This window comes from Solanum lycopersicum, chromosome 10 (genome assembly GCF_036512215.1).
Source record: "Solanum lycopersicum chromosome 10, SLM_r2.1".
Lineage (NCBI taxonomy): Eukaryota > Viridiplantae > Streptophyta > Magnoliopsida > Solanales > Solanaceae > Solanum > Solanum lycopersicum.
In genome coordinates this window covers 17600862-17610585 of record NC_090809.1, presented here as the reverse complement: position 1 = coordinate 17610585, position 9724 = coordinate 17600862, and the positions used below count along the sequence as shown (strand labels likewise).

The 9724-nt window shown below is 32.5% G+C and overlaps 1 pseudogene; it reads right to left on the bottom strand.

Annotated features, from left to right (window-relative positions):
* Window positions 1–581: 581 nt before the first annotated feature.
* Window positions 582–8190, bottom strand: LOC101259297 (uncharacterized; annotated as a pseudogene).
* Window positions 8191–9724: the final 1534 nt, after the last annotated feature.

Sequence of the window (9724 nt, the reverse complement as noted above, 5' to 3'; positions counted from 1 at the left end):
TGCAATTAGTTGATTTTTGCATGAATTCCCCATCTATTCTGCTCTTTGATAGCCTTGTTGATACTCAAATGTCTTAAAGTTCAAATCAAAGAATTTCATCATCTTTTTTCCTTAGTTCTTCATGAAATATATATACACAGAAAACTCAAACCAAATAACAAACACCAGATTTTATATTTAAAAGAGAAAATATATCATTGCCATTCAACTATAACACTTCTTTTAAAATCACACTGAAACTTTAAAAAGGTCCTAATACCCTCTTTTTCTAGTTTAGAGTGGTTTTATTATCCCCTTATGATCCTATGTGGCACATATAGTATAATGGACTCGCTATTGGTGAGTGATATAAATAACAAAATATGTTATATTTTTATTTTAACATTTATTTAATTAAAATATCATTTTTTTATTTTATTTGTTTTATGTTTTTTTTAAAATTATTATTGTTTTTTCTTTTACCCAGACTCATGGAGATTATTGGGTACCTTTCTCAGTTTTCATCTCTTTCTCTTTTACCCCGATCTTCCTCCGCAACCTTTCTCAGCTTTCATCTTTGTCTCTTCCTCCGCAACCTCAAACTAATGGAGATTATTGACAAAGAAAGAGATGAAAGCTGAGAGATGTTGCGGAGCAAGACCGGAAATGGCAGGTGAGAGAAGCATCAAAAATTTGACAAATGACTGAGGGAGAATCGCGAGGCCAGGTTCTAATCAAGTAACAAATATCATATCTGAGTCAGAGGGAGAATTTCAGTTTTGATTGATACAATAAATATTAAATTTTCAGCAAAAAAAAAAATAAAGGAGAAGTACACAAAAATGGTTGAACGATCTAACAAGAAGCGCCGAAGATTTGATAGAGTTATATTTTTCAATTTTATTTTTGATTTGCTAGAGAAAATGGTTTAGATGATGTTAAAGTGTGGTGGGTGGTGTCTATGGCAGAGAATCGTCATCGCCGTGAGAAAGAAGAGGTCACCGGCTGTGTTGAACATTGTAGAAGAAAGAAAATGGATTTTTTAAAAAATACATAGTATAAAAAATAAAAATATGCAATTAAAAAAAGTTAAAACATTAAAATAAAATAACTGACACATGGTAAGTATCAATTTGTATGTGTATTCACTTCCCTTCAAAAAGTTGGGGTTGACGAAAAAGGACATTTTTACTGCTTTTAAATAGTTTAAGGAATTACTAGGACATTAACAAAGTTCAAGTATATTTTTAAAAAAAGTGTTATAGTTGAATGTGATAATTATGTATTTTTTTGTATATTTAAAAGATCACTTAATTATAAGAAATTATATAGGCAAATCATGAAACTTTATTTTATATCGGAAAAATGCACAAGTACCCCCTGGATATGACCGAAAAACTCTGAATGACGTTATAATTTGTTGGTGTTTAGGAACAAATTATCCTGTGATTGTTGCACTACTATTTTACAAAATGAATGTGAGTATCTTTGGTTGCCTCCACTAGTCAGTCTAAATAACACAAAAGCGTAAGTAGATAATAAAATCTTACCCGTTACCAAGGAGTGTAGTTGCTGCTGGTACACGAGGAATCTGTATGTTGGCTTGCAAAGGAAAAACCATTGAGTTTTCTCAAGGGATTGCAATTATATGATTTTCCTCTGAATCACCCATCCATTCTGCTCCTACATAGCGTTGTTGACACCCAAATGTCTAAAAGTTCAAAAAAAAGAAAGTAAGAATGTCAACCAAACAATCCATAACATCAATTTATCGATATCAATACCAGAAGATGGTTCCCTACATACCCTGCATTCAGACTCTTGTTTTCCCAATCATGAACAAGTTCCTCAGATGCTAATCGCTTTGTTCCAAGAGCTTCATAACTTACGGCTTCCCTTTGATCTCCCCCCCCCCCATATTACTGGAAAAAAATAATTATTTTTAAAAAGTTATTCAGCTCAGAAACATCATGTCCAAATTTTTAAATCAATTTTTCCTCCCAAGAACAGTAAAATTAATTGGAAGCCCTTGCTCAATATATGTTATTCATGTATAGGTTCCAATGATTTTGAAAGAACTAAAATGAAACTAGGAAAACTAGTCAGCTATAAAGTAGAAATAGTTAAAAAGATCGCAGCAAGGACAGTGACTGTGACAAGCGAGGGCTCCTCAAGTGTAAGCACACTCCACCTCCAACCCTGCGGTTGCGGGTTTGAGTAACCAAGGTAGCACAAAGTAGGGATCTAAGGTGAAGGGTAACAACAAAAAATAAAAATAAATACATTGACTGCATAAGCATTCTGATATATATATACTTCTTTTGCATAAAGTATAAGCTTGTGATATTTACTTATTAATTTAACAGAAAACCAATGAAAGATTTATGATGTGCAAACCTGTAATAGGGGTACTGGCAAGAGAAGACGATGAAGCTGGAGGTGCAGACACATTGCATTTTTTATACTACAAGAGAAGATGTGCATCCACATGAAACGACTAGTTAAAAATGCTTTGTGATACATTGGATGTATTTAATGTTCTATTTGCAAATAACTAAGCACGAGAATAGTAGTTGTGAAAGGCACAACTGCAGATCCAGTCACCATTACGCCATCCATTTGGATCTGGAAGCAGCTGATTCATTTGGCTTGCATATGGAACTCCAAGAGTTTGCAACAGTCTATAGTGATGAGCAGGCTGGCTTTGGTATTGACCAGCCTACCCTAGAGACATGTTAGAGCTCAAGGGAAGTTGTTGGAGATCTCCATGTCCTAAGAAACCAATGTTCAACCTTTGTTCCATACCTCCTTGTGTCCTGGCAAAATATTTTGGATGAGATGGGAGATATGCTCCAGGGATTGCAATTGCTGGGATTGCTGCTACCTCCTTTGGTTGTCCGCACTTTTTGTACTTCTCTCTTGATGCATAATTCTTGTTAGTGCAACTTAATGGAGCATCCCCACCCACACGCAATATACATTGCATCAAGGAAGAGGGAACAAGCAAAGAATACGCACGTCAACCCCGCCATCCAAGATGAAAACAAATAGGAGAAAACATAAAAAACTCAACCTAGCTGAAATCAGGTTTATCATAAATTTTAACATAACAAATCAATCTCTCTTAAAATATGAATAATGCATTACAACCTCCACTATATTTGGTAACAACAACATATACACTGAAATCTCACAACTGAGGTCTGGGAAGGTACAATGTGTGCAGACCTTACCACCACCTCATTGAGGTAGATAGACAACTTTCAAAAGACCTTGCGCTCAACTACAACAATATCTTGTATAAAGAAGGAGAAAACGAAGAGAATATAGCAAATAACAAGGAATCAGTGCAAAGGTCTACTAGGGTAGAATAGTTAAAAAACAATCATAAACAATGATAAAAATAAAATAAAACACAAGAACTACAATAACACAAATAATATCATCGCACACAAAAACCACGCAAGACAACACTACAATATTATTAACATTCTATCCTAATATGTGTACTCTATACCCTCCTACCTAGGTTCACATCCTTGGTTACCTAAAACTACGTCATATCATGTATATCAGCTCTCTTAAATGATTTTTGGACTACCACTACCTCTCCTCTATAACCAATTTCTCACACCTCCTCACTAGTGTAAGCATCTTAGCCTCTCTTCCCTCATCTTTTCCACCACAACATATGGCAAAGACAATTCAAAATAGTAAAGTACTAGTAGCTTTTGGTTTATGATTTGCTCACGAACATCATCTACATCATCTTTATTAAGTCCATTTGGATTCAATAATTTGCCTAATTACAACATATACTATATTCAATCTCATTGTTTGGCTTGTCTATATAGGTAATTAATTGATGTACAAAAACCCTAAGTGAGTTAGAAAAAAGAAGAGAAATAACCAGGAAATTCATAGCTCACTAAAGTGATAGAGCCAATTTATATATTACTTGAAAAGCATGAAGTCCTTAGAAACGTTGATTGAATTCTTTGAGCTTCATTTAAAAAACATAACAACAGACAATAATTTTCATTTACTTTTTTCCTTATATTTAGTATTTTGAAATCTACAAAAATTATATGTACTAATTACTTACTTGTTTGAATTAGGAACGAATCCTAATACTTTGATATTCTTTCAATTGAGATTTATCTTATGTAAATATTTTATTTATTTAAACTATATGATATGGTATATAGTATAATTCAAGTTCTTGTACACAAAAAAAAATTAAAGTCGATATTTAGTAGTACTTCATGAGACCTCATGGTAATTCGGGTCTCTTTAAATTTGGTTTCCAAAGCACTCTATTTTTCTGTATATATCAACATCTCGTATTGGATTTACAAAGATTGGAAGCTAAATTTTGTATTAATATATTAAGAATGCGTTTTATTCTCATACATACTTGTAAATATGGCCCCAATAGACAAAAAGTTACCAGTTATTAAAAAACACATCTAAAAATTTATATGTTGTCGTGTATATAATTCAAACACACAATATAATATTAAGAGATATAACATGTAAGAGACAAAAATACTAATAGACAAAATATTTGTGATAAAAGTCAAGTACGTATCATTATTGAAACAAAACTCTAAAAAATAAAGCACACATAATAATATGAAAAATAATATCAAAATTCAAATTTTCATTTTGATGGATAGATTTCGATAAGAGATATTATTCGATGATATTAGTGAAGCACTAGCTCAATTACTTGCATCCTTTGGTGGGGGTTATGCGGAGGACGAAGCTCCATTTTCTAGCAGCTTTAATTGGATATTTAACAAATCCTCAGTTGTATTTAACCATTCTTCAAAACATGGTCTTTTCCTTAGCATTGAACTGGTCCATGACCTCCCACCAACCTCTAACTATAACCTCGTTCATTTGATCCATCATTCGTATTATTTTCTTTGAAGCTTTTTCCCTTGCATCAAAGTCATTTATCCTATCATTCATTTGAATTACATTGTTGCGTACTTCTACTGCAACGAATTTTGCACCTCCATCTATTGTTGTGGGACTTATAAAATAACCGATGACTACATAAGCAGTCGGATGAAAAAATGAGCACCGTTTTGAGAAAAAAATAAAGATTCCAAGATCGATATCACATTCTCGAACGAGTTCATTTCTTTTCATATATAATCCTAAACGACGTTTAAAAATGAGTCATATCGAGCAACTTTTGTATCATGACTCTTTATGCACATAAATTGAAAAATTATTCACCATGATATTATATTTCAAGTCAAATATTGCAATAGAAAATAATCTTTTTTTTTTTCCATAATGAAAATTACAGTAGAACATTTTTTATTGAATTAATACTTACTTAACATTTCATACTGAAAATTATCAGTTGATAAATTTCATTAGTATCTTATTGAACGTTAATTCAATAAAAATGTTCTACTATAATTTTAATTATAAAATAAAGATTACTTTCCATTGAAATATTTGACTTGAAATTTAATTGTCATGGTGAAAATTTTTCCAATTTATGTGTATAAATAGTCATGATATTTCATTTTTTGTAAGTCATATTTCTTAAAACAATTGATCAACTTATTCTATTGTATATTAGCATGGAGGGTAACAAAACACCAGAACGCCAAAAAATTCCAATAGAGAAAATAGAAAAAAAAAGTTGTTCGGTAAGCCTCATTTTCTAATCGTCGTTTAGGCTTATATAAGAAAGCAAGTGAACTCGTTTGAGAATGTGATGTCGATCTTGGAATATTTATTTCTTCTCGAACCGGTAAGCCGTATTCATTTGTTAATCCGACTGGTAATGTAGTCATCGATCATTTTATATGTCCCACAACAGTAGATCTAGGTGCACATTTTGATGCTGTAGAGGCACGGAACAATGTGATTCAAACGAATTTAGGCTAAATGACTTTGATGCAAAGGAAAAAGTTGAAAAGAAAAAAATATGAAGTGATGGATCAAATGAACGAGGCTAGAGTTAGAGGTTGGTGGAGGTCATGGACCAGTCAATGTTGAGAAAAAGACCAAGTTCAAATAATGGTTAAATACTGTTGAGGGTTTGTTAAATGTCCAATTGACTCAGCTTGAAAATGGAGCGCACAACCCCCATCAAAGGATGCAACTAATTGATGTAGTGCTTCACTAATATCATCGAATAATATCTCTTATTGAAGTCTATCCATCAAAATGAAAATTTGATTCTCATATTATTTTTCATATTATTATGTGTTCTTTTTATTCTTTAGAATTTTGTTATTTTGTTTCAATAATGGTACGTACTTTGCAATGATTTTTATTAAAGATATTTTGTCTTTTAGTCTTTTTTGTCTCATACAAGTTTGATCTCTTAATATTATATAATGCGTTTGAATTATACGCACGACAACATATCAATTTTAAAATGCTTTTTTAAACAAGTAACTTTGTGTCTATTGATAGAAACAGATCAGTACATGAGCTGAGCTAGGTCCATATTTACAAGTAAATCCAGATCCTATGATCCCATGTCTATAACAAATCTAACATATCAATAATAGATACATGATTTTTAGGCCGAATTTTATTACACCATAGAATCAAGATACGTTTCAGTTTGATCTGTTCCATACTTTTTTCTATGTTCTCAAAACACTTAGAATTTCTATCCTTCTAAATTGTCCACCATAGTTTGGCTGGTACGATTCTCCACGTACTTCTGCTTATTGCTAGAATCCCACCTTCTTCCCAACTTTGAAGGGCCTTTGTAACCTTTCCTAGCATAGTCCAGGAGAAACCTTTAAGGTTAATGAATATCCTTCAAAGATGACATGTGATCTAGAAGTGAAGGAACAAATGTCGAGCATTTTCTGCTTTTTTTCCACAAAAAAATGCAGATCGGACATAAAATTATCAACTTTTTCATCAAATTGTGTTGTGTAAGAAAAACTTCCTTAGATAGGAGCCAAATAAAACATGTTAACGAATTCTGCAACTTGCCAAATTTGCTTAGCTTACCCTAAAGGTTCCTTTGCCTCTACACTGCCACAAAAGTTCATCTTCTCGTTCTTATGTTACTTTAAAATGGACAATAGTGTTAACGAATTCTGCAACTTGCCAAATTTGCTAGTCATTTTCTTATCTTCTGTAACTGATGAATGGTTATACAATTATTCCTTATGAACGAATTGTTCAACATTTTTTACTTGGCATAGCTTGTTACATGGGTCATGAGAGGGAAATTAACTTATGTCTTCTTACAAAAAGCACTTCCTGAGAAACCTGTTTCCAAAATGAACATATTAATACCTTGACCAAACCGACTATAGAATCATATCAACTAAATACCCTTGCCAACACATTAAGTAAAGTAACTTTTACGTCGTCTCATCCAAGAGCCCCAATTTTCTCTTATTTCACTCCTTCATTTAAAAAGTATTAAATATTGATATCATAAATGTTTTTTGGAGAATCAATCACTATATTTGGTCAAAAATATTAACAAAATCTCTCTTGAGGTTTTTAATAAGACTTTTTGAAAAAAATGACAAAAACGAAAGAAAATTTAACAGCCAGAATCGAAGTAAGCACAGTGTGCTTGTGAGTTGCGAAAAAGCACTATGAACAACTTTGGATCAATGCAGCAACTCATCTTATGTTTTTAAGAGTGCGCATTTGATTATATGATCCTTAATTAAGTATATACATGTTTTAACGGGTGCACATGCACCCACTATTTCACACGTGAGTCCAACTCGGATATGAACTAATTGGTCTACACTTCTAATTACTTGGTGGGTAGCTTATTATATGAGCTATGAGCAGGAACTTAGCTTCCATTTCTCACCAAAAGTACTTCCTAGAGGTAACACTTAACAAAATGAACCTATATTAATAACTTGGCCAAAATGGTTACCGAAGCTTATCAACTAAAATCGAACTCCTACATCACCTCTATCAGTATCTATCAGTAAGTTCACATACATAGAAATATTACAATTTCGTAACTTCACACAATCAATCAAAGAATTGAAAAAATAGATCAAAATCATAATGATACATTCCAGTGCAAATCCAATCGCAAATTCGAGGACACCGATTTGAATCATGAGGATTTTTGTTGTCAACAAGGAGACAAGGCTTCTAACACCTATTGCAGAAACATCTTAGCACATAATTCCTATTATCGCAACTACTACACTCCCAATCTCCTTCTCATCCCATTCCTCTCTCTCTCTGTATGTTATCTTCTTTATCTCTCCGACGAGAGAGAGGGAGAATCTCACCAGCGGGTTTCAGCTCTTTCAGTACAACAAAGATGGATTTATTTCGCTATTCTATTTTTGATATCGATGGCCTAGGGGCATATCACATGACTCAAGCCTTTGGCGAAAATTACACTCCTACCTCTAATAACACGAGAAAATACTTACATCACTTAGTTCAATAATAAGTATAAAATATTTATCTACACATATTTTAGAAAAAAAAGGTTTTAAATATATTTCAACATTAATCAACATTAGATCTGGTACATTGTGCTTGGACAATGGTTCAAAAGTCCTATGAAAATAAACCTAATTTTAAAGCTTCTAAGAGGATTAAGGAGTTTTGGGATGGCAATATATTGGACGGTGAGGAGCAATTTACGTCTATGCAGAATGAATGGGAGTGAATCAATCTCGAAATGGATGCGGAAAAATATACAAATACGAGTCTCCTCTAATATTTTTTAATGCATTATTACATTCTGCATTTAAGCAACTCTAGAAGATAATTAGCTTTCCAATAGTGAACATTTAAATATGTATCTACATAAGATGTCCCATGGAGAAGTAATACATAAACATCAAAATAAAAGAAACTTTTTAAAACGGTTCACTAAATCTCAAATATCTCCTTGTCCAACACGTGTTGGCAATAATGGTGTCACGTAGGCCGAAAAGGGGTTGAAAATTATTTATAAAATAAGTTCGGAGGGTAATAGGACATTACTATAGTATAAGTGTGTCTCTGAGATTTTGGACATAGGTTGGGGGTACTTATGCATTTTCCCAATATAGTTAGTATGAAATATATGTTTAAATAAGATATCTGAAAACTGAAAGACTCTCCAAACCTGTCTATTCTAGAAAGGATGTTGGGATAATACTCACGACACCTCAAAACTACTTAATGAAAAGTAATTTTGAAGTCCTCTTGCGACTGAAATACAACGAGGCTCACCAAAACTAACTGGAGATATACTGAACTCAAGGAAGTGCTTGTTGATAATCATAAAAGCCTATATCTGCATCATGAAAGGATGTAGGTCGAATGACATTAGTACATAACGGACAACATTTTGTTACAAACTATAGCTTTGTAAGGCTCATGTATTTTTTATCCTCAATTTAAAAACCTATAATTAACACCGTTAGGAAAATTAATAAAATGTTACTCTTTTGGTATCAAAATATATTGAGTTGCCCTTTTGCAAAATTTTGAAAAAATTTGTTGCGCTGTTGGTTCCAGACCCTTTAAAAATTAACAAGGAATCATCTACAAGTATGATCAGCTCTTCACGACCCAAATCACTGTGATTGACACCCATACAAACCATCCGATGGAAGAATCACTACATCCCAATTAAGCAACTTAACAAAAACACTAAATATTTGAATATACGAAAGTAGGTTTAAATGACAGTATTACATGGAGTTTCCTTAAACTCCAAAATCTTAAATGAATATATAAACATAACTATTACGGAAATTCA